This window comes from Hemicordylus capensis, chromosome 4 (assembly GCF_027244095.1).
Source record: "Hemicordylus capensis ecotype Gifberg chromosome 4, rHemCap1.1.pri, whole genome shotgun sequence".
NCBI lineage: Eukaryota > Metazoa > Chordata > Lepidosauria > Squamata > Cordylidae > Hemicordylus > Hemicordylus capensis.
In genome coordinates this window covers 9,607,608-9,634,139 of record NC_069660.1, presented here as the reverse complement: position 1 = coordinate 9,634,139, position 26,532 = coordinate 9,607,608, and the positions used below count along the sequence as shown (strand labels likewise).

The 26,532-nt window shown below is 45.0% G+C and overlaps 1 protein-coding gene across 5 annotated transcripts in view; it reads right to left on the bottom strand.

Annotated features, from left to right (window-relative positions):
- Window positions 1–26,532, bottom strand: part of OPRL1 (opioid related nociceptin receptor 1) — a 257,707-nt gene that overhangs the window by 153,742 nt on the left and 77,433 nt on the right. The gene's annotated exons all lie outside the window — the stretch shown is intronic.

Below are 26,532 nucleotides of genomic sequence, written 5' to 3'. Positions count from 1 at the left end.
CATAGGTGTAACTATGGGGGGGCAGGGGGGGCACGTGCCCCGGGCGCCATCTTTGTGGGTCACATGGGGGGCGCTGCCAGATCCCAAAATTTTTTTTGGAAAAAAAAATATTTTTTTAAAAAAAAGATTTTTAATACAAATTTCTCCGGCGCCCCCTCCCCCACGAGCGGTCCCTTCCACGCTCGTGCCCCCACATTGCTTTGCTGGCCTGGCTTTCCGGCGGGCGCTGCGGCGGGCGCCTAGTTCCATGCTCTTGCCTTTCCTTGGCTTGTGACGGAACTTATATCCAGCCAGAAAGAGGCCCTCTAGTGGCTTGCCAGCCAGGGTGAGGGAGGGTCTCTAGTCACGCACGCACGTGCGACTTGGCCGGCGTGCCGAGTCGCGCTGCGCATGCGTGCGTCCTCCCAGCTCGGCTCGCCTGCACATGGCGCGGTTGCGGAGGAGAGCATTGTTGCTGGGGCTGGGGCTGCAGGTGCAGGCAGGAGGACACGGACACCTGGCGGCACGGACAAGAAAGGATTCGGCGGGCGGGTGGTCACAACAAGGTGTGTGTTTTCTCTTCTGTCGTGTCGTGTAGTCTTCTTATTCTTATCAATCCCCGATTCCCCGCCTGTTCTGCCACTTCCTTCCTTCTGCATCTCAGCCTTACATGATCTACGAGCAGCAGCAGCCCAACCCCTTGGTGAAACTTGCGGCCGCCCCCCCTTCAATATCGCTGCTTCCCCATCATCTACGAGCAGCCCAACCCCTTGTTGAAACTTGCAGCCGCCGCCCCCCACTTCAATCTCGCTGCTTCCCCCTCCATTTGAAACCATTTCTGGTGTAAATAGCGCGCGGTTTTGGAAAAGGGGAGTCTTTCTTTAACAGTGGGAGAATAAGGAGTCTTTAGCACTATCACCCTAGTCCCTCGAATTACTCTGGAGTCCTTGGTTTTAGTTTTGTTAAAATACATACAGTCACTCACAGGGTTGTTGTGAGGAAAAACCTAAGTGTAATGTAGGATGTATCATCATTCATTGCATCATAATTCTGATGTTTGAGATACAAGCCAACTTCACAGGGTTGTTGTGAGGAAAAAACACATGTGTGTCAGTCAGATGTATGTTGGGGGGATGGCGGGGTGGCGCAGCGGGGGGGGGCGCAATATCAGTGCTTGCCCCAGGCGCCGTTTTCCCTAGTTACGCCTCTGCCAGTCAGACAGAGAACTTGGACACCGTTGGGGGAGTTGGTTTCAGAATTTACTTCAGGGGCTGCTTGTATTCAGCAGCTCGGCTTGTTGATTGGGTGGAGTGCGATCTGACTAGGGACCTCACCTTTTTGGAATTTTTCCCTGTCATGGTAGTACACATTTGCGTGGACTTGTTCGCAAATTTCATGGTTCACATCTGATATGATAACTTGGCTGCTGTGCATGTTATTATTATGAACATAAGAAACATAAGAACAGCCCTGCTGGATCAGGCCCAAGGCCCATCTAGTCCAGCATCCTGTTTTGCACAGTGGCCCACCAGGTGCCACTGGAAGCCACAGGCAGGAGTTGAGAGCATGCCCTCTCTCCTGCTTTTACTCCCCTGCAACTGGTACTCAGAGGCATCCTGCCTTTGAGACAGGAGGTGGCCTATAGCCCTCCAACTAATAGTCGATGATACACCTCTCCTCCATGAAGTTATCCAAATCCCTCTTATAGCCATACAGGTTGTTGGCTGTCACCACATCTTGTGGCAGAGAATTCAACAAGTTGATAATGCGTTGTGTGAAATCCGTTTGTTGGTCCTAGATTTCCTGGCAATCAATTTTATGGAGTGACCCCTGGTTCTAGTGTTATGTGAGAGGGAGAAGAATTTCTGTCTATCCACTTTCTCCACTCCATGCATGATTTTATAACCTCTATCATGTCTCCCCGCAGTTGTCTTTTTACTAAACTAAATCACCTCAGGTGTTGTAGCCTTGCCTCATAAGAAAGGTGCTCTAGGCCCCCGATCATCTTGGTTGCCCTCTTCTGCACCTTTTCCAGTTCTACAATCTCCTTTTTTAGATGTGGTGACCAGAATTGTATGTAGTACTCCAGATGTGGCCGCACCATAGTTTTGTATAATGGCATTATAATATTAGCACTTTTATTTTCATTCCCCTTCCTAATGATCCCTAGAATGAAATTGGCCTTTTTCAAGGCTGCTGCACATCGAGTCAACACTTGCAGTGAGCTGTCCATCATGACCCCAAGATCCCTTTCCTGGTCAGTCACCGACAGCTCAGATCCCATCAGCATATACTTGGAAGTTGAGTTTTTGATCCCAATGTGCATCACTTTACACTTGCCAACACTGAACCGCATTTGACACTTTGTCGCCCACTCACCCAGTTTGGAGAGATCCTTTTGGATCTCCTCACAATCCGTTTTGGATTTCACTACCCAGAAGAGTTTGGTATCATCTGCAAATTTGGCCATCTCACTGCTTACCCCTACTTCTAGATCATTTATGAATAAATTAAAAAGCACCGGTCGCAGTTCAGATCCCCGGGGAACCCCACTTCTTACTTCCCTCCATTGTGAAAACTCTCCATTTATACCTACCCTCTGTTTTCTGTCTTTTAACCAGTTAACAATCCACACATGTACTTGTCCCCTTATCCCATGACTGCTAAGTTTTCTCAGGAGTTTTTGATGAGGAACTTTGTCAACAGCTTTTTGGAAGTCCAGGTTTACTATATCAACTGGATCACCTTTATCCACACACTTGTTGACACTCTCAAAGAACTCCAAAAGGTTGGTGAGGCAAGATTTACCTTTGCAGAAGCCATGCTGGCTGACTCCCAGCAGGGCCTGTTCTTCTATGTGTTTTACAATTTTATCTTTGAGGATGCTTTCCATCAATTTGCCTGGAACAGACATTAAGCTAACCAGACTATAATTTCCCATGTCACCCATATATCCCTTTTTGAAAATCGGAGTTACATTGGCTACTTTCCAGTCCTCCGGTACATAGCCTGATTACGGGGATAGGTTATATATTTTAGCAAGGAGGCTGGCAATTTCACATTTGAGTTCTTTGAGGACTCTTGGATGGATGCCATCCAGCCCTGGCGATTTGCTAGTTTTTAGTTTTTCCAGACAGTTTAGAACATCATCTCTTGTCACTTCTGTCTTAGTTCTTTAGCCTCCATCCCCAATAAGCCTGGTTCAGGAACAGGTATATGCTCAGTATCCTCTGCCATGAAGACGGACTCAAAGAACTCATTTAGCTTCTCTGCAACCTCCATATCCTCCTTAATAATCCCTTACAGTCCCTCATTGTCTAATGTTCCAAGCACCTCCCTGGCAGGTTTCCTGCTTCTGGTGTATTTAAAGAAGTTTTTTGTTATTCCCCTTGATGCTTTTAGCTAAAGGTTCCTCAAACTCTCTTTTTGCCTCCCTTATTGTCACCTTGCATTTCTTTTGCCAGAGTTTGTGTTCCTTTCTGTTCTCTTCATTTGGACAGGCCTTCCAATTTCAGAAGGAAGTCTTCTTCCTTTTTATGGCTTCCTTGACGGTACCTTTTAGCCATGCTGGCATCCTCCTGGACTTAGTGGTACCTTTCCTCCTTTTGGGTATACAATCTAACTGGGCTTCTAGTATTGTGGTTTTGAGTAAACTCCATGCACTCTGGAGCAAAGTGACTCTCCTGAGTTTCCCTTTCAGCTTCCTTTTCACCATACTCCTCATTTTGGAGAAGTTTCCTCTTCTGAAATTCAAAGTGTCTGAGTTAGACTTCCTTGGTGATTCTCTCCCCACATGTATGCTGAATTTGATTGCACTATGGTCAATGTTCCCTAAACGGTCAATGACACTGACATCCCGCACCAGGTCCTGGGTACCAATCAGGATTAAGTCATGCACGTGGTCAGGGCCTTCTCTGTTGTTGCCTCCAGGCTCTGGGATGGTCTCCCATTGGCTGTCCGTTCTCTGGCATCTGTGGCTGCTTTTAAAAAACAACGGAAAAGATTTTTATTTATTCAAGCTTTTACCCCTTCGTGGTTGCCAGTCTTCACTTTCTGGCCACTCTGTTTTGTTTTTATGGCTGTTTTTGGTGGTTTATCTTTTAAAAAACATTTTATGTGATCCAGGGAAGAAACTGATTTTGGTGTCAGATTGTGGAGTCTTTTACTGCAGATTTATATACTACCTTTCATACAATTATCCCATGGCTGTTTACAAAAGTTAATAACTTTTGTAAACAGCCATGGGATAATTGTATGAAAGGTAGTATATAAATCTAACAATAAATAAATAAAATAAATTCAACACACAGACTTTCCCCTTGTCCCACATCTGTGCAAGATGTCTTGAAATAACTTTGCTGAATTTGTGCCTTTTTATGGTTCTGATTGCCAAAAATGTTTGTCTTTCTTTTTCAAGTGCATTACAATGTTTTATAAATAGACATACTATATTTATATATAAACTTATTTGGCATTTCTATGGAAAAGGGCTTTCATGGGGAACATGATGTACTTTTCCTGTGACTACACAACAGTCACATAAATTGTATTTCCATGCTATGTATTATCTGCTTTCCCTTTCCTGTTTCTAACATGCAAAAGATGGATGACACCCCTTTGGAGAAGATCCAGGGTCTGAACAGCCTGATTCCCAGAGTATGTGTAAACTTAACTCAGTTTGTCTTTCTGTATGAACTTTGGCAAGGGATGGTTCACTGAACTCCAGGGAAGAAACTGATTTTGGTGTCAGATTGTGGAGTCTATTACTGCAGCATTTGTTTTCCAGAATTTATTTATTTAGAAATGTTATATCCTGTCTTCTCACTAAAGCCCTGAAGCCGCAAACAATCAATATTTTAAAGAATAAATCAAATAAGAACAGTAAATACAAAACAAGTGCAAACAGCAGTAGATTTTTCTTTAATACTTTAAAAATAAAGGCAAACAATTTTGGTGTTTGTTGGTGTTCCCCTTTATTTTTAACCCTATGTATAAGGTAGAAATTCAGCAAAGTCATTCAGGACATCTTGCACAGATGCTGAACAGTTGAGCAGGGAGGAATCTGTGAGTTGAGTGTGTTAAAAATCCAGTACCCCTGCTAGCATAGCAAACACACACTTTTTAAAGTGGCGACTCTCTTATATTTAAGTGGAGGGGGGAGAGGAACCGGCCCTATCCAGCCCAGCCCAGCCCAGCATCCTTCGAGGGGATGTTGTTGGTTGCCTTAGGTTTCTTTTTAGATTGTGAGTCCTTCAGGGACAGGAGATCATCATTTCCTATCTATTTGATTTTCTATGTAAACCGCTTTGAGAACTTTTGCTGAAAAGCAATTTATAAATATCCAGAGTAGTAGTAGTACTGTGATAATAAAGCAGTAACAACCACAGGTTAAAAACTTTGAAATGGGCATCCGGTTTTAAAAGGAGGGAGAGACCAAGGTCACATAAAAGTAACTAAATGCCATTGAAACCTCATAAGAACACAAGAACAGCCCTGCTGGATCAGGCCCAAGCAGGCCCATCTAGTCCAGCATCCTGTTTTGTACAGTGGTCCACCAGATGCTGCTGGAAGCCACAGGCAGGAGTTGAGGGCATGCCCTCTCTCCTGCTGTTACTCCCCTGCAACTGGTACTCAGAGCCATCCTGCCATTGAGGCTGGAGGTGGGAAGAGGCCTCAAGGGAGGAGGCCTGGCATCTAAAAGACAATGCCAAAGATGTCTGGTGGATGCACTTAGAATGACACCACCAAAAAGACTCTCCCTCTGGTAGCCCTCCCCCAAATCTCAGAAGGTGGGGGTACTCAGAAAAGGGCCTCAGATGAAGATCTTAACCTTTGGGCAGGTTCCTGACAGATAATGCGGCATTGAAGATTCCCCAGTGTCAGACTTGAATAAGGCTGATTTCTGGGATGACTAGAGAGAGAGAGAGAGAGTTCAGAAAGCATTACCATGATCACACTTTGCTGGGCTCAGGTCTGGCAAGGCTCAGCATGCCATTGGCACTACCCGTCTCCATGTAATGGAAAACCCACTCCTCAGTGGAAGCTGCCAGGGCCATCAGGATGCCAGTCCTCATGAGACTTAGCATGGGGAATCCAGGCCAAGCCAGGTTTTCGGATCCACCTCCTTGCCTCCTCTACCTTCAGGGTACACACAAAGATGGAATAACCACTCGCCCTGCTCCAAAGGGACACAGCATCGCAGCCTTTTTGCCTTCTAGGCATTTGGAGGTACCTCATTTTTTTCTAGAAAAGTATTTATTGTGATTCTGCAAAACCAAGATTCCTCTATATTGGTTAAAAAAAAAAAAAGCAGCTTGAGCATAGACAGGAGCAGAAAATTCAGACCTAGAGGACAACTGGTCCCCTTTATCGTTATCATTATTATTAGAACACCTTTATTCTTACTAAACAAGCTCACTTGGAATTCACAGCATAAACTATTTCAATATTTAACTGAAGAACAAATGTTCTTTGTCTCATGACAGCCTAAAATGGGGGCGGGGTCCTCTAACTGTGGCCTTCCAGCTGTTTTGGCCTACAACTCCCATCATCCTTGGCTATGGCCACTGTGACTGGGAATGATGGGAGTTGTAGGCCAAAAACAACTGGAGGGCCACAGTCGGACTCCACCAGTCTAAGGAGAGATGAGCCAAATGCACACATAATGTGGGTCCAATGGACCCATGGTTCCCTCCCCACTCACCCCTGCTCTCCTGTCTGAATTTGGATGTAATGGAGGTGCAGTCAGGGAGACTGCAGAGAAGGGGAATTGGCTGAGTGGGCTTCCTTCTTGCATGAAGGACAACCTGCACAGTCAATCACAGCTGGGGAGAGGGAGGAGCCTCCTCCTTCAACTCCAGTTAAAGGGAATGCAGCCTGCAATTCAACATTCGGACGTAAAGCAGGCTGCATCCAACCCCAGGTTGGGGCAAAGAAACTCACTGCAACCCAAGGGTTCAAACTGGTGTTTTGAAAAGCAGATCTCATGTTGCTTTCCTCATGGAACCGGAGTTTCCTGCATTCAGAGATGAGGTTTGGCAACCCCTGGGCCCCTTAAACTCCGGTTCCACATTATGGGCAAATGCGGCCATACATCACTTAGTTGATTCCTAAGCATCAGTTACCAAACCTGGGTTTAGGGACCTAGGAGGCAGATGGCCAAGCTTTAGTGACCCCAAACACCAGTAAACTGCAAACAAGAATTTTACCACATATTGGGGGGGGGGGGAGACCCTTAGCCAAAGGATATTTCAGGGAACTGGGTTCCTTCCCTTTAATTGTGAGAGACTGTTAGGATTTGGCAAGAGGTACTTGACCACCCATCCCTGTGTCCCTGGTAGGGACCTTGCCAGCCAGCCATAATCTCCCTCCTGGAACAAGAAGGATGATAAAGGCTGTTTTGGTTTGTTTTAAGCTAAGATTTCTCCTCTGTAACAAGGTCTCCTTGTGCCATGACCTTGAGTCTGCCCTGAGGAGGCAGACTATCAATAGATGCATTCCCAGGCCATGACATTGGACCAGAACCTGAAAGGACTCCAGAATACAGAACCTCCTGAGACACCCTCAGAGTCTGCACAGCCTAAAATGGCAGCCTCAGAACCTGAGGCTTCTGAGGAGTTTGGCCCTCGTTTTCTAGTTAGAAGAAAGATGACTGTGGGGAGACATGATAGAGGTCTATAAAATCATGCATGGTATGGAGAAAGTGGATAGAGAGAAATTCTTCTCCCTCTCACATAACACTAGAACCAGGAGTAATCCCATGAAATTGATTGCTGGGAAATTTAGGACTAGCCAACAGAGGTACTTTTTCACACAACACACAATCAACCTGTGGAATTCTCTACCACAAGACGTGGTGACAGCCAATAACTTGGATGGCTTTAAGAGAGGTTTGAATAACTTCATGGAGGAGAGGTCTGTCAACGGCTACTAGTCGGAGGGCTATAGGCCACCTCCAGCCTCAAAGGCAGGATGCCTCTGAGTCCCAGTTGCAGGGGAGTAACAGCAGGAGAGAGGGCATGCCCTCAACTCCTGCCTGTGGCTTCCAGCAGCATCTGGTGGGCTACTGTGTGAAACAGGATGCTGGACTAGATGGGCCTTCTTGGGCCTGATCCAGCAGGGCTGTTTATATGTTCTTACAGGCTAAGTCGGACCAGATATAGGCGAGGAGGAGAAGTGCCAGAGTTTAGAAGAGAATGCCTGTGAGTCTCTTCCCCCATCCATCATGCCATACCATTACTGCGTAATGTTTTCATCTCTATACCTGTGTGTATAATATATATGCCTGCCAACTGAGGATAACACTTCATGCAGATGAATTCTTGCTCATGAAAGCTTATGCAACAATAAATTGTCTTTAAGGTGTCACAGATCTCTTTGGCCACCTTCGAACATCACACCAAACCAGAGGCAAACTCAACTCTGGTTTGCCGCCCGTGCCATATGAATGATCGGAACCATGGTTTCTGGATCCAACCGCGGTTCCAATTTGGTCCCCAAACCTAGGAATGAACCCTCGGTTTGTAGTGAGTTCTACTACTCAACCTGCAGTGTGCATGTGGATTCTGAATTAATACCAAACTAGATGAAGGAAGCTCCTCCCACGGACTTCCTTCACATTGGCTGACATGGGTTGTCCTTCCAGAGTTGGAGGAAGCCCACACAGCCAGCCCCACCCCCTTTGCTGGCTCCTAGACTTGGGGAGAATTAGGGAGAACTTGCTAGCTTCCAGACTTAGGCTGCCACTTAGGGAGATTGTGATTGTCTGGAAGTGCATGAAGGGAGGGCTTCTTATGTCCAAAGGGGGCCCATGTTCCCCCGGCGTAACTGAGCACTGTGTTTTGCAGCAAACCAGGGAGTTTGTAGGAAGCTGGTGTTCTGAAGAACTGTGCATTATTTAGTAAGTATGCCCTCTGGTGGAAAATTGTTCTATATTTTCAGCATCATATGAATGACAGTGTGTGAAGGACAGAAAAATGAAAAGAAAAGGAAAGAAGCAAGAAGAAAAAGTAGAAAAAGAAGATCAGAAATGGCTAGCTGGATCAGATGAAGAGTCCACCTTGTCCAGAAGCCTGCTTGTTTGCAAGAGTGAGCTTCTGGATGCTTTTAGGATAGCCTGCATGAAAGCATCAGTTTGCATCCAGAAAATTAGAACTGCCTCCAGATTATACTACTTATTATTATTATTTATTCAATTTCTATACCGCCTTTCCAAAAATGGCTCAGGGCAGTTTACACAGAGAAATAATAAATAAATAAGATGGAACCCTGTCCCCAAAGGGCTCACAATCCAAAAGAAACATAAGATAGACACCAGCAACAGTCACTGGAGGTACTGTGTTGGGGGTAGATAGGGCCAGTTACTCTCCCCCTGCTAAATAAAGAGAATCACCACGTTAAAAGGTGCCTCTTTGCCAAGTTAGCAGGGGTTCAAAAATCTAATTTATTTCAAAATCTAATTTACATCAAAATCTAATTTATTTGGGAGGTCCCTATTTGCATTAAAAATTTCAGGAGCTTTGAAGAATGCAAAAGGAATTTCAAGGAGACTAGTAAAAATTGCTTTGGGGCTCTGCCCATCCCTCAGCCACCAGAGAATTCCATAGGAAGCAAAATTTGAACTGTGTTTGAAGGTCACTGCCCACAGAAAGTGGAGGAGAAATTTCAAGGGAAGCTTAAAGGGTTTTTATAAAACTAGCAACATTTCTTTTGCAGGGAGGGCATTTCAGACATCCCTGCAGAAAATACACATGAGTCCTTCAGTATTCATGTGTCATGAAGCAGACCTGAAACGTTGCATCACATCACTGTGCATGTGTATGTGTGACTCTCTAAACTAGTTTTGAAAACCTGTGAATTGTGAAATTGGCCAGGAAAAACAGAGCTTTGTTTGAGACTCTCTCAGAGCTTTGTCCAAAATAAATTCCTGTTCATAATCTTTATTAATCGTTTGTGCTTCATGAGTGCTATCCACAGGAAGTAGAAAACCGATCCAAGAAACAGCTTGGTTTCAGACATTATGCTGTAAGAGTGTACAGATGTCTGTACATTTGCACACATTTGTGTGAATGACTGTACCTGTGTTCACTTTAAAAGTGAACCTGGATACAGGCCCTTCAAATGCATGGTACAGATAGGAAGTGTACTGCTGTACCTGTGTTCAATATAACATGTGAATGACTGTACCTGCATACAGATCTGTACCTGTATATACTGTACACCTGTTGTACAAGTGATGAACATAATGAGGCTATTCTCACGATCACCCCAAAGCAGGCTAAGGGTAGCCCGCTTTTGGACAATGGTCTGCGGCAACAATTTAAAATCGTCTGCTTGCCCATTTCTTTTGTGGGTTGGGGAGTAGGTAGCACCCATCATTCCCTATCACCCAACCCACTTTAGTGTCCCTAGGTGCTACCCAGGGGAAACAATGGAGTGTTTTGAGTTCCTCCATTGTTCTCTATGGCTGACACACTCGAAACAATTTGAGGTTTGTGCCATCAAAACAATCCGGTCAGCTGCTATTTTGACGAAATGTTCCAGCCATCTGCGTTTTGTTTCAAGCTTGAAACAAAACGCAAAACCTGTTTTGTGCCCATCTCTATACTTTACCCTACCCCCACTCCTGATCATTGTGGGAAGGAATGGAGCTCAGAATTAGTGCACTGACTCTGGATCGAGGGGGATGAAGGGAGGTTCCACTCTTCTTTTCATCCCCCAAATTAGAACTGGAGTGAAGAAATTGGACTTTGAGCAGACGCCAAAGGGTATTTGGCAGTGGTATAACAAGCTTCGAAGGGGCTTGTGTGCAAGAATTGAACATGGGTCCCCATCAGATAATTTCCCCATTGGGATGAATGGAAAATGCAAAAATATTAAGAACTGACAATTACTAACACTCTCTCCAGACTAGATCTCCCAGGATAGGACCGGTATAAAACACATTTGTGTTTATAGTGTAGATAGGTGCCCACCAGCTACATTTCTCCCCACTGTTGAAGGATGACATTTTGCTACACACCTCTGCAGGTAGCAATTATGATATCACCTTATAATAATACCTCTGCAGGTGGTGATTATGACATAACCCTGACCCTAATCCTATTTCTCCATTATGCTGTGCTCATTATCTCCTTGGAGATGGCTAAAGCTCCATCACCATGCTTTAGCCATCGGTGTGTGCAAGATACAGGAGAAACAGCAGCATCTCACGGAAATGGCTTTCTGCCTCTTATCCCAACAACAGATGGGATAATCATGACAAAGAAGTGGTGATCTCTTTAAAGGAGGGATGAGTGGGGTGGCTGCCAGGTGGGGAGGTTTGGTGGGGAACTGGGGTGGAGAGGTTTGGTTTTGGTTTTGGGTTTGCTCAAAGCCCTCTTTGATTCAGTTTGAATTCGAACTTGATTTAAACTGGTTCAAACCAGTTTGAGCCTCCAAAACTGGGTTGGGTGGTAGGCACCCATGGGTGCCAACTACCACCCAAACTCCAAAGCAATCAGATACGCTTAAGATTTTTAATGAATTTTTGAATTTTTTTAAATTATTGCCCATTATTCCTAATGTGGAGTACCTAGGGGCAAAAAACTGGGGTGGGTGGTAGGCACTCAGGCTCAGTTTGTTCAAATTCGAACTGGCAGGTCAAACTCAATGCCTGGTTCAGTTCAAATTTGAACCGTCAAACCGAACCAGTTCGAATTCAAATCTGTTCTAGAACAGGAATTGTAATGGCTGGAGGCTGTTTGAAACCAAGTGATATAGCAGATGAGGCAAGCATTTCCGCACCCCTCAGTGCCAAATTCTTTCACTTCCTTTCTTTGTTTGGCTCTGTAAATAACCTTTGCCAAGGCTTAATTCTAGAGAGGATGGGGGAAAGATACTACATTGCCTAGAGAAGTGTCTTCAGCCAGGGAACAGACCAACTTGAACAGGAAACTACAGACAGAGGGACAGAAATGAGACAACTATCATTCTAGGAATCATCTGGGAAATCTTTTTTTTTTTTTAAGCATAGATTACACCAAATTTAAGAAAACAGACTTATAACAAAAATTATAGCACAAGTGAAGGAATTATGCAAGGTAAGGAACATAACTTATTCCACTGAAAGGGAAACAAGAAACTTCAGATATTAACATCACCACAGAGGTAAGTGCTTTAGCACTAAAGAAAGCAACCATTTGGTTTCTTTCCTAGAGAATGAGGGGCAGGGCAGAGCCACCACTAGGTGAATGGGTTCAAAGAACCTGGGCTGCCACCCCCAGGGGCCACGCCTCACAGCCCCAGACACGCCCCCTGTATCTGACTTCAGATGCGGGGGCGGCGTTATTTCACTCCCAAACGGTGCCGCACAACGTTTGGGACCGAAATCAGCCCATTCTGCATTGCCAGCATGGCCGGAATGATGCTCTCTGCCGTTTACTTACTTACTTACTTACTTACTTATTTATTTAATACTTTTGTATCCCGCCCGAAATGCAAGTCACTGGGGGTTTACAACAAAACAATAAAAACAACAAATAAAAAAGGTTAAAACATTACAACAGTTTATAATGTAAAAGGTTAAAACTCTTAAAAACACAATGAGGCTATTCACATGATGCGAGAAAATCAGGCTAGCGGTGGCTAGCTCAATTTTCTCCCACCATGAGAACCACCAGGCTTGGCTGCAAGCCCACTGGTTCTTAAGCACGTCACCCACTTAAATAACCCTCCCCTAAGCCCAGGCTTGCCGGGCTTTACTATCGTGAGTTGCTGCAGTGTGGCTCCGTGCAGCAGCAACTCACGAGTAGACCTCAGACCGGGAGGCTTAAAAGCAGCCTCCCGGCTCGGGGGTCTCTCCAGCATGCTTGAGTTTCCAGGGGCCACGCAGCCCCCGATCCCCTCAGCCCCCACCAGCTCCGTAATGGTGAGTTTCCTCCTCTTCCAGTTTGATATGAGTTTCCTCTCTTTCAGTTGCCCTTGCTTTATTCCCTTCTTTCACATGCAGCAGTACTTGTTTACATAGCCAACCCTTTGCCCTTTACCACAGCCAGGTAAGTCCTCTGTTTTGGAAACTGCTGCTTGTTTGTAGGGCATGACATTTACCACCAACATCATGCAGGAAAGTCCTTAAGTGATACATTCTTTTTTGCCAAATAAACTGCCGACTTGGTTTCTGTTCTGGCCCACTGGCCTTTACCAAACCAATCACAGAAGACATCTGTCATGGTCAAAAATTGATCTGATCATTTTGATTACAGTTTTGCAGATTTAAAGGCAGCTTTCTAGTTTACAAGGAACTTCAATCTGTCCTCCCAAGAGAGATGCTTCTTCAAGGGTAAGTAAAAATAGACCTTTGACTTGCATGAGAAAAGACTTGTGCAGAGAGCTGGGCGGGGGGGGGGATCTATATTTGCAGTAAATGGCTTGGCTTGAAAATCATAAAGCATAAGAACATAGGAAACTGCCATATACTGAGTCAGACCATGGGTCTATCTAGCTCGGTATTGTCTTCACAGACTGGCAGCAGCTTCTCCAAGGTTGCAGACAGGAGTCTCTCTCAGCCCTAGCTTGGAGATGCTGCCAGGGAGGGAACTTGAAACCTTCTGCTCTTCCCAGAGCGACTTCATCCCCTGAGGGGAATATCTTGCAGTGCTCACACATCAAGTCTCCCATTCATATGCAACCAGGTCAGACCCTGCTTAGCTATGGGGACAAGTCATGCTTGCTACCACAAGACCAGCTCTCCTCCCACACAATTCATGGTTTCCCATAAGCTTAAACAAACTCATAATCAAAAGTCTAGCATGAGGTAAGGAATACCAAAATTGTTGCTTTGCTTCAAGAAGAAGGAACTGTGAAACGTCACCAACATGGAAATAAACCCTTAAGCAAGTCTGTTATTGTTAATGAAAGTGGCTTTTTTTTTAAAAAAAGAGCATTTCATCCATTCTCTAAAGAATTAATAACTATAAGTTAATCTCTTCAACAGATAAGTGGCTGAAAGGAAAATACCGTCTTTTAAAATGGTGTACAGTCTATAAAACCAATCCATCTTTCTTATGAAACCAAGCAGTAGATTTACCATATCGGGAATATTGACAGCACAGCAATTTCACTGCTTCAACTCAGGGACAAGGGTGTCGCTATAATTGAGCAGGTGGGTTCAAAGAAACTGGGGCTCTCCAGCTCCTGAGGGTCCCCCCCAGCTCCACTTCTCCCTATATTCTTCATTATCTCTCTCACTCTGAGGGGTCACCGGGGAGATGGGTGAACAGGAGGCCCCTCTCCCCTAGCTATGCCCCTGCTCAGAACTGTTCAACTTCGACTCTCCTGCAGATGTTGGCCTATAACTCCCATAATCCCTGGCTATTGGCCGCTGTGGCTGCGGGTTATAGGAGTTGTAGTCCAAAAACTGCTGAGTGGGGGGGCTAAGTTGAGCAGGCCTGCTTTAACTCATCCAGAAGTACCAATGCAAGGTGTGCGAGAAGGAAGGAAGCCCTGAGACTTCTGTAGTGATGTTGTATACAAAGAATTGTTTTTGCCATTCAGAAAGGATTGTCCCTTCTCATGATGTTTGAGCAATGCCAAACTTCTCTCTAGTTGTTGTTTTTTCAGATGGAGCAAAACAAAAAATAGATTTGGACCCATCTATAAATCCAAAGCCAACCGGATGGGCAGCTAATAGGGAGGAGACTTGTGGCAAGGGAATGAATTTAAGCATTAGTCGCATACATAAAAAGGAATTTCATTCCACTCATTCAGAAAATGAGCACACCTGCTATCTCTGCATGGTGGTTTTCCATGAAGGGCAGCAATATATGCTCAAGCTTGACCCAGCCTTCCATCCTTCCGAGGTCGGTAAAATGAGTACCCAGAATGTTGGGGGCAATATGCTAAAATCATTGTAAACCGCTTAGAGAGCTCCAGCTACAGAGCGGTATATAAATGTAAGTGCTATTGCTATTGCTATTGCTAATAGGCAGGGGCGTATCTAGTGTGGGGCAGGCAGGGCATGTGCCACTTGAAGAGGGGGTGCCATTTTTTAAAATTATTATTTTTTTAATGCCGCTGAAAAAATTTTCCAAGTACACCTCCACATAGTATTTGGGTATTTCATGAGCCCCAGAATACTGAAATTTGTAGTTTTCCCTCATTTTTTGGTCTGGCTACATCCACTGCTAAATAGTTTTTGAAAGATTAAAAGGTTCCCAAGCTTGACTTGTATTTTTGAGCTGATATTATGGTAAAGTTATTTGAAAGATGGGTGTCAGATGTTTGGATTTTCCAACCTGCCAGCAGTTGTGGCTTGCAGTTTGCAAGGCAGGAGGTTTTTCAATGGAAAGCCTGCAAGAAGAGGGTGAGTTCAAGGAAGAGAAGGGAAACCTTGACTGTATAGAAGAAGGGAAAACCCATTGCTGGAGGAAAGGAAGGAACAGGGCTGCAGATCGAGTGCTCAAATGCAAAGGAGGAGCGGGATCCTTCCTTTTAGTTGTATATGGAAGAAGGGAATTTTGGTAGGTGCAGCTTTTAAACTGAGAAAGCTGATTTACATTTTCATCTTTATGAATTCAAAATTCTTTGCATCCAGCACATTGTACTAAATAGCTATTTAGCTCTAAAAATACAAGATGTTTGCAATTGATGTAAACATTTGCTTCCCTCAAACTGCCAAAATTTTATATTCAGTAAAACAGAATTAAAATTAACTAATTTCCTTTGCTGAATTAGATATTATTCTGAACTTCACATGATTTAAAAAATAATTGAAATGTAAATAGTCATTCAATTAAATAAAGCCAGCTTTACATTTATATTAATGTAATTTCATTTCAAAGGAGCAGGTTAAAATTAATCTAGATTCAAATTTTGTGTGTTCAATATTAATCCAAGCAACTTGATCTAGATTTAGATTTTCAAACATAAATAACACACCTAGCTTGCTTCCACTAAGAGTAAAGTTCATCAGAAAGTTATCTATAAACACAGAAGATATTCCAGTAGAACATGACCCTATTCTGGTCATAGGGAAAAGAACTGAGTGTATGGGGCTCTGCTTCTTAAACACTGTACTTTGCTTATCCTTTAATTAAACATATGTATATCATAAAGTGAAATGACTTTTAGAGACAGGAATTTCCTTGCATATATGACAGTTCCTTGCATATAGAACAACATATAAAAGACCTTGCTGTTGCCCAGGGTCTCTGATGCACTTCCTGCTTTGTTGTATCCAGCTTTATGCTTACATTGTCTGCATTTCTTGGTAAATGGAACATCATTTTATTTTATTTATTTAACATATTTTATACCACCCAAAACCTATGTCTCTGGGAGGTTTACAACAAGATAAAAACAAATATTTTATTTATTTAACATATTTTTATACCGCCCAAATTCTTTTGCCAAATTCTTGTCCATTGCCTATCACCCAGAACTAGTTAATGTGAAGCAAAATTTCCTGTGGGAATGTCATTTTTGTAAGAAACTGTGCGGAATAGATACATATGTATTGATCACTACACATGGGCTTCTGCACGACACCTGCACAGAAGAAACTTCCATGTAGAAAATGTGTCTCTTGTAAATTGACCCTAAATTTTCTATCCCTGACTGGGATATCTGAGGTTAGAGTCAATAATAAAAGAACAGCACACTGCTTGTGACAGGAAGGGGCAAATTACAAAGATTTCTTAGTCTGGCGAGGGCTGGTTTTGGCCCTGGCAGAACTTGGCTGTCTGCTTCTGTTGCAAATTCCTCTGTCTAGTGTGGCAAACTAATGTATCCTCCTCCCTCCTGGTGCCAAAGTAAGCACTAGTGTGGTGAATGCACATATACCCCACCATGAGCCAACAGACATCACAAGACAAAGGCTGTCAGGAATTTGGGCAGGTGATCCTCTAGGACAAAGTCATGTTTTTTAAAAAGCATGAGATGAGACAGAAAATTACACTGGAATCCTCACATAACTCCTGGCTGCTGTTCTAAGTCTTTAATAGAAATGGCTCATGTTTTCAGGTTTTGACCAACAACCATGTCTAGATGGTACAGTGTTCCTTTTAACAGGGATTTCCAGATGTTGTTGACTACAAGTCCCATCTTCCCTGTTTGGACAGGGGCGCAATTTCAGTGCTTGCCCTAGGCGCTATTTTCCCTAGATACGCCTCTGCACACAACCTCCATTCCAGAGGAGAAGCAAGCTAAAAGACCCATCTGGAAATGCTCCTGGAGATGCCCGAGATTGAACTTGGAACTTTCTGTATGTTAAGCATGTGTTCTGCCATTCGACTGTCAGTTTGTCCCCCAGTAATCCACTGTACCTAGGTGGATAGTACAAAGGGAAACTGTAGCATCTGTTTCTATCATGTCATAATTGGTAAGAGTGAAACCAGAATTAATGTTAGGGTGCAAAGTGTTGCCTTTTATACAATGTTTCAGCAGTAATTTTTTGTAGCCATATTACTCTTTATTGGGAAGTGTGGTATAAAATGATTTTGAAAGAGAGCAGATGCCCCTGATGGTGGACTTGTTTGTATGAGTCTGCTTGTAAGTGTTTTCAAGTCGATGTGTGTACATGTGCAGTAAACATCCCGCAAATTTAATTTAATTATATTTTATTTCCACCAGAGGGTGCTATCACCCAAGATTCCAAATGCCCTATGCCATAGCATTCAGTAGTCAAACATTTGACAAGGGGAGAACTGCTGCCATTAAAAACTGCAAATTTTAATCAGTTTGGTAGATTAATCAACTAAAGTGTCTAATCAATGGATGCCTCCTTCAATTACTGAGGGTACATGTTAATTGCACATTTAATTATGTGGCTTTTTGGGACCCTTTGCCATTAGCCTGTCCGCCTTTGGATGGGAAACCCTCAGCCAAGCCCTTCTCCTCTCCACTCCCCTCCCCTCCATTATCACCCCCACTGCATTCCCATTCCCTCCCCTAGGACAGGTAGAATCACTGTGCTTTTGTCATGACATCATCACTGTGCATTAATGAAAGGCAATCAAGTGGAGGAGAAGCAGGGAAATGCACCGTGTGATGACTTTACAGCACAAGGTTAGTGATCCAGAAGGAAGGGGGAAAGATCCAACACAGGGCTGTCATTTACGGGCAGCATCCCTAACCCTCTACTAATACGTATATAGGCACACTGGTTGATATACCATGACACACCCCAAGGTCATTCACACAATCAAAATCTGTGTTCTACCCAGGTTTGGGAGCTGTGTGCACACCCCCACCCCACCCCACACACACACTTTTCAGTTGTGTGGAACAAGGTAGGAGGAAAACCTGGGTCGCTTTTCCTCCTCCCTTGCTTCCACACAACCAAAAATTGGGAGCACTCACAGCTCCCAAACCCGGGTAGAACACAGTTCTGATTGTGTGAATGATCTCCAAGAATATTCTTATGAGCAGCCTAACCCAGGCTAGGATCGAGGAGGTGCTGGTGCTGCCACAGCACCTAGCTTACCTTGAGGACCCAGCTTTTCTCCCGAGGTTTAGAACTCAAGTGCGCCCTTAACCCCGGATCCAAGTTGTGGACACAGAGATGGGTGCCTAGAGCACCCATTTCACAGGGGTATCTCCCAATGCTCATTGTGTCGTGTACTATAGGAATATGCACAGAACCAGCTGGTTCGGTTCGAGTCCAGACCCAGACCGGGCCAGTTTGGTCTGGCACCCCCTCGAACCCTTCCACCCCCTGTTTGGTCTGGTCGGGGTGTGTGTGTGTCTGTGAACATATTTTTTTTAGTTAAAAAACTTTTTTTTTAACTTATCTCCTCTGGGGGAGTTGTTGGAGGTGGCGGGGGGGGGGGTTTCCACAGAGATTCCCCCTCCCCACACCGCCCTCCCTTGATGCCCATACTGGCCGGCCAGCTCTTCGGCCTGTTCGGGCCTTCCCCTTCTGGCACGGTGGCCGTTTTGGAGGCTGCTGTGTCTGCACAATTGGTCTCTGCGTGACCCAGGCCACGCAGAGGCCAATTGCACAGGCGTGGCAAACAACGTCAAACCTGTTTGCACATCCCTAGGGTCTTGTAGGATATGTGGAGGCTGGGACACTTTTCCCTGGGCTCCACAGATCCACGCTGTGTGCAGCAGCATGGATCGTGTGGGAGTGCAGTCCGCACATCCCACCACTGTTCCAGGATTATCTGGGGGGAAGGTAAGTTTAGCACAGCCTTCCCCCCAACCTACCCACCCACCCTGCCTCCAGTCGTGTGCATAGCCTCTCCGTCTTCATAGCACTGGAGCAATTCTGCAGTTGTGCAAGATGCTAGAATTGTGCAAGTACATGTGCAATAGAGGACCACTGAAAACAACAGTCCTCCATTGCACAGCTGCATTTGTGAAATTCTAGCATCTTGAGCACGATCGCTCCTGTGCAACTGTGCAAATGCTCCATTGCTAGACAGGTGGAGTGTTGCTCACTATGTCAACTACTATGAACATAAACCTGTATTCCAGAGAATCTGCAAAGTGCTAATGTGTTCCTCATAATGTATTGTAAGTTCCTTGGGGGCAGGAAATTGGTTTTTGTTTTGTTTTGCTTGTTGAGTAGAGATGTGCAAACCGGTTCGAAGTCAAACAAGTTTGGTTCGACTTCTCAGTGTTGAGCTGAACCCTCCCAATTCGGCTTGACATCGGACTGGGTGGGTTTGCACGCTTTTTCTGTGTTTTTTAAAAAACTTACTCCCTCCAGGGGGCTTCTCTGAGGCCACGGAGGGGGGGGCTCACCCCCGGAACAGGCTGAAGGTTGCCCCAACAGGACAATTTGAGGCATAATTGAGGCCCGTGGTGGGAGAGGGAACCTCTGTATACCCCTACCCTGTGGCCTCAAAGAAGCTCCTCGGAGGGAGTAAATACAAAATAAAAATTAAAAACAATTTTTTTAACAGTAAAAGCTCATGACCCCTCCCTCCCAACCGAACCAGGAGGAGTTTGTGGGGGTGCCAGACCGGCCTGGTCCAGTTCAGACTTGAACTGAACCAACTGGTTTCATGCACACCCCTATAGTTGAGTGCCATCTTGCAAAGGCTTCTCCAGCCAATCAGAAGCAGACATGCCTGGACTGGAAGTGATGCAGTCAGTGACATCGGTGCCAGGGAGATGCTGGCCGAACTTGGCTTCCAGGCCCACATAAGCCATGGCCACAGATAGCAGGTGGTGAAGCCCCTTGGAGATGCAGCAATCCCCTTCAAGAGGGCAAGAAGCCAAGTGGTGCCCATAGGTGCAGAAGGGGGGAAATCTCACCCCAGTGGGACACTCCAGAGGACACATCTGTAGGAAAGGAGTCTTACGGGGCCAGCTGCCCAGTAGAACTGAGCATAGCACCCCTGTTGATAAAATCATAGAGCTGGAAGAGGACCTTGGAGGTCATCTACTACAACTTCTTGCTCAGTGCAGGAAACTGGGGCAGCATCCATGGCAGGCAAACGGCTATCCAGCCTGCATAGCCCTGGAAAACATCCAGCAAATAAGAGTTCACCACTCCAAAAAAATGGTTCTTTTAATGCCTTTATAGACTTTTTCATATGATCAAAGCCCAGACTCAATGACCGTACCTTCTGAAGTCTAAATGTTTTATTCAAAGACTTGAGACATATAAATAGTAAATATGGATCAAAAGATACATCAAAATGTATCTGTATGGACTATAACATTCTAAGAAGCACAAAATGCACATGTCATTTGAAGATACTGTTAAAAATGGTTGTCCGGCTACACGTCCCTGTCTCCTTTAACCAGCCCGGGTGCTTTCCAGACTATCTGCTGGAACAGCAGCAAAATGCCTCCTTTCAGGCAAGTCACATTTGGATTGTAAACAGCAGGGGGAGCAGTCTTGCAGCAACAACCCGAAAAAACAGCAAATTTTCATGCCGGATATACAACATCCTTGCTCTATGTCACAGCGATTAAATTCGCAACAAGGCATTGGAAATGTGAACGGCACCCGGCAGTCTGCGTAGGGACTGTGGTATCGCGATGCAAGAAGTGTGGAAGCATACTTCCCTGATACGTCCTGACCCCGTTGTAGGGTCTTGTCTGGAAAGTTCCCTGGCTAGGCATATCGGGTCCAGCCTCAGAGCAGGGACAGGGAGGGGATTGAGTGTCACCCTCTGCCTCCTCTGTCCCAGGCTGCTTGTTCCTTGTGTCTGCCCCTCTCCGGGGGGCCCTGACACTCTCCACCAGCCAGCCTCTCAGCCCTGGATGGAGATGGTGGGGAGAGGGAAGGGGGAGAGATGTGCACATTATGTCAAACTTTGTGGTGGCCTCCCAACTCCAGGTGATTTGGGAGGAAACTGATTATCTAGACCCATTTCAAACTGGCTTTCAGGCAGCCTATGGGGTGGAGACTGCCTTGGTCGGCCTGATGGATGATCTCCAATTGGGAATTGACAGAGGAAGTGTGACTCTGTTGGTCCTTTTGGACCTCTCGGTGGCTTTCAATAATATCGACCATAGTATCCTTTGGAGCGTCTGAGGGGGTTGGGAGTGGGAGGCACTGCTTTGAGGTGGTTCCGCTCCTACCTCGGGCAGGTTCCAGATAGTGTCCCTTGGAGACTGTTCTTCAAAATCTGAACTTTTGTATAGTGTCCCTCAGGGCTCTGTATTGTCTCTGATGTTTAGCATCTACATGAAACCACTGGGAGAGATAATCAGGAGATTTGGTGCAGGGTACTATCAGTAGGGATGTGCGGAACTGGTCCAGCGGTCTACAGTCCGACGGTTCAGTCTAGAGGTTCATGATTTAACCAAACACACACACACCTCGGTTCCGTCAGACTGGAACCGGACCACTGGGTCCGGCAGGTCCGCGAAATTTTTTTAAAAAATTTAAACATAAAAGTAAGTACCTTTAGCCCCTTCTGCCGTGGCCTCACAGAGGGCATTTGTGCATGCACGGCAGCCCCCCAAATGGTGGCCGCTCAGTTTTACAGAGGCCCAAAAGGGCCAAAAAGGCTTCGCTTACCTGGCCGCAGCGGTAATGAGGAAGTCCGACGGGGGGAGATGGAACCCACGTGGGACACACACACACACACACACAGAGAGCTACAGCAAGCCCCCTGAAAGGGCTACAGGTACTTGCTTTTACGCTGAAATTACAAAAAGGGGTGGGTGGGATGGATGGGGGCGGGTTTCGATGGGGGCTGGACCGAACTGGCCCAGTTCCATCTGAGGCTGGTCCAGCCTGGAACCAAACTGGGCCAGACAGTTCCGTGCACACCCCTAACTATCAGTATGCTGATGACACCCAAATCTACTTATCCATGTCAACATCACTGGGAGGGGGCATAACATCCCTAAATGCCTGTCTGGAGAAGGTGATGGGCTGGATGAGGGATAACAACTGAGACTGAATCCAGATAAAATGGAGGTAATCATTGTGCAGGGTTGAAACTCTGGAGATGAGATTGATCTGCCTGTTCTAGATGGGGTCACAATTCCACAGAAGGAACAGGTATGCGGTCTCTGGGTGCTTCTGGATCCAAGCCTCTCTCTCTGGTCTCCCAGGTTGAGGTGGTGGCCAGAAGTGCCTTCTATCAGCTTTGGCTGATACACCAGCTGCATCCATTTCTTGAGATAAATGACCTCAGAACAGTGGTACATATGCTGGTAACCTCCAGACTGGATTACTGCAATGCACTCTATGTAGGGCTGCCCTTGTGTGTAGTTCAGAAACTACGACTGGTTCAGAATGCAGCAGCCAGGTTGGTCTCTGGGTCATCTCGGAGAGATCATATTGTTCCTGTATTGAAGAAGCTACACTGGTTGCCGATAGGTTTCTGGACAAAATACAAGGTGCTGTTTACAACCTATAAAGCCCTGGGTATTTAAGAGAGCATCTTCTTCGTTATAAACCCCACTGCCCATTGAGATCATCAGGAGAGGTCATTCTGCAGTTGCCACCGGCTCGTTCGGTGGCTACTCAGGGATGGGTGTTCTCCGCTTCTGCCCCAGAGCTTTGGAACACACTCCCTGCTGAAATAAGAGCCTCCCCATCTCTTACAACTTTTAAAAAGTCTTTAAAGACACATCTATTCACCCAGGCTTTTAATTAAATATTGTTTTAACTGTTTTAGCATCGTTTTAAAATGTTGTTTTAAAAATTTAAATTGTAATGTTTTAACTTTTACTATGTCATTTATTTTGTTTTAACTACTGTTTTAAGGGGGTTTTTTTGGTCATTTATTTTAACTAATGTTTTAGCTTTTGGTTTGTTGTGTAAACTGCCCAGAGACATGAGTTTTGGGTGGTATAGAAGTGTGTTGAATGAATGAATGAATGAATGAATGAATGAATGAATGTACAATATCCGTGTACACAGTATGTACAAAGAGTTTGTCATACATTACATATGGGAGAAGTTCAGGTCTTGTGATAGCAAGCATGAATTACCCCCTTTGCTAAGCAGAGTCAGCCCTGGTTTGGATTTGAATGGGAGACTACATGTGTGAGCACTGTACAATATTCCCCTTAGGGGATGTGGCCGCTCTGGGAAGAGCACCTGCATGCTGACATGCAGAAGGTTCCAAGTTCCCTCCCTGGCAGCATCTCCAAGATAGGGCTGAGAGAGACTCCTGCCTGCAACCTTGGAGAAGCCGCTGCCAGTCTGGATAGACAGTTCTGAGCTAGATGGACTAAGGGTCTGACTCTGTATAAGGCAGCTTCCTATGTTGCTATTATGTTTAATGCACATACCACAGTACACTTCCTAGCTGAACCTTTCATTTGGGGGTCTGTACCCAGCTTCACTTTTAAAACAAATGCATGTACAGTCATTCACCAGAAAATGTAGTGTTCAACAAGGGCTAGAGAGTATTGTTATTGCTCAGAATTTTTATTCCATTGGCAAGTTTACATGTCCCTGATAATGGCTGTGTGATTATCTGATGAATGTCAGCTTTTATTCAGCTGCAAAGTGTTCCTTTGATGTGAAAAGGCCTTTTCCCAAAATATTAAGTTGTTATCTCAAGGTTCTTATGCATGAAGTGTGTCCTGTCCTCTTCTAATCCTTTTGATAAATACAGGAAGGCCAATCAGTGACACAAAAGACCCATTGCAAGTGAAACCGCATTGGCGTATGCTACAGAACTTGGTATTAACAAAAGGATTTGGCAGGCTTTCCCATGACCTTCCTTTACCTCGAAAGAGCAATGATTCACCGAGATAGTTCTGGTTTTTTGTTTGTTGGAACACAATGGAGACTGCTAATATGTATGATTGGAGCAAATAGAGCTGTGGAGTAGTGTTGATCCAGCAGGCATGCTGGACCCAAAATCCAATCTATCAGGCTTTATTTATTCATTCATTTATTTTTTCAGTTTAGATTTCTGGAGGGATTTCATAACATTTTCAATTTCATAACAGGAGGGATTTGTGATGGTCAAAACTCCAACTAAAATCCCTCCTGTTCTGACATGCCTGTTGGACTCAATTGTATGAAAGAGAAACCATTTCTCAGCTGAGAGGCAGTATTATGATCAGTCAGGAACAGCTTTTCCTTTCCCCCTAAAGAGTGAACCGGAAGTGAACCCTGTCCTGTCTGTCAGGCAGTGAACTCTAGGGATCAGCCACTCAGCACATGGTGACCGGGACCTAGGAGGCCTTCAGGCAGGAAGTGAATGGGTTCCTTGTTGTCTCAGAAGCAGCCAGGCAGGAGATGAGAGAGGATAGGCGGAAGGCTTAGTGGGGGAGGAATGGAGTGTTGAGTCTCAATCTCATACAGGTTGAGTATCCCTAATCCAGACATCCAAAATCCGGAATGCTCCAAAATCTGGAAACCTCCATGGCATGCGCTCACAGCACCGACTCGTTGCGACTGAGTGCCTCGTAACAAAACAAAAAACAAAATGCCTCAGCTCACCCACTCTTTTTGGCACTAGAGACTTTAAACAAAACTGGAAAAAATAAAATACAGTGTAGAGTAACCTTTCGTGTTTAGACTTGGATCCCATGTCCTAGATATCTCAGTACAGTATGCAAATATTTCAAAATCCAGAAAAATCTGAAATCCAGAACACTTCTGGTCCCAAGCAGTTCGGATAAGGGATACTCAACCTGTCTTTTGATTTGTACATTGCAAGCCCTTACAACTGGTTAATTGTGTTTTTATCTGTAACGTAACAAGCTAACAGCAACGCTAGCCTGAGCCCTTTCTTTCCAACAAGGGGGCTTTTTAAACTTATTTTATTTATGTTCTATGCAACTGAATAACCACAATTTTAAAAGTGTACTACTCCAAACAAACCAGCCAGAGTGCTTTTTGGAAGTAATCTTGTAAAGTACTAAGTATTCCTCTTTCCTGTAACTGAAGCTGCTAGAACCTCAGACTGAAGCAGTCTGTAGTCTTTTGAATAAAGTTTTCTCTTTTTATGCTTTGTAATTTCACCTGCCTCTGAGTGGATTTTTAGCTCAGGGAAAAGGGGTTTTACTCTGGTGCAGACACGCCTCAAGGTTAATTGTTCAGCAACCTACCAAGTTTTCTCACCACATGTAGGCTGCACGTGGGAGGCTTAAGTATTTTTCCATTTGGTAAAAGAAAGAGTCTTCCTGGACACTTGCTCAAATCCAGGGAGGAGTTCAACTCTGTAATTAGGGTGTGGTGGCAGCGATTACCAAGAAATGGTTAAGTTTTAAAGGAACAGTCTTTGTTGAGCAAACAGAAGGGAATGAATCAGTATTTTTCTTTCCCCCATGTGGACTTTCTCTGAGACAAAGGCTGGGCTTAAATCTGCCATTCACTGGTCACTATTCTCTACAGGCAGTTTCTCATTTGCCCTTTTGGGATTTACACATTAAAAGGGAAAGCCCCTTTAAGTTTTTAAATCTCTACAGACTGTCAGAAAGTTGTCGGAATCTTTATCTGATCCAACCCAACCCAAGAGTTTTGGGAGGCCATGCCAGCTCTCCTGATAATTTCACTATTGGGTCAGAGCAGTACTAGGCAGAAGGGCCTTGTACATGATCATATGGGGTTGGTTTGTGGGGGTAAAGAGCTCCTATCCTGTTTCCCACAGATGAGCAGACACTCTGTTTGAGTCTGCAAATGCAGCACCCAGATGATCATGGAAGCCATGGTCTCCATAGCTGCAAATGGAAGGTGAGGGGGGAAAGGTCCTCTGTGGATTGGCAAAACCTTCCCATCATGCTTTGCAGTTTTTGCACTGCCAGAAGACTGACAGCCCTGATTGCATCATCAGCCACCTCCTGACTGGCCATGAAGGGGCAGGAAACACGACCAGACCTACAGAAGCATTGCTAGCAAAGGACCATAGAGTGTACTATGCAGAGCCTTATTCACAGATGTGAGCCCTCGTAGCCCCACAGTGCTCTATTACAAGCATGGCTGCTCACTCCCAGGAACTCCTAGAAACAGCAATGGCACCCAGACAATCAACACACCCAGGTAGAATGTCTCCTAATTTCATCCTACCTCAGTAAAAAACAAAGTACAGGACCTGGGCTACCCACATTTGAGTGAGCAGTGTTGGAGGAGTTTGTATGGATTCTGACTGGTCTGCAGACCTGGACTATATGCCTCCTACTTTCATTTTAATAATC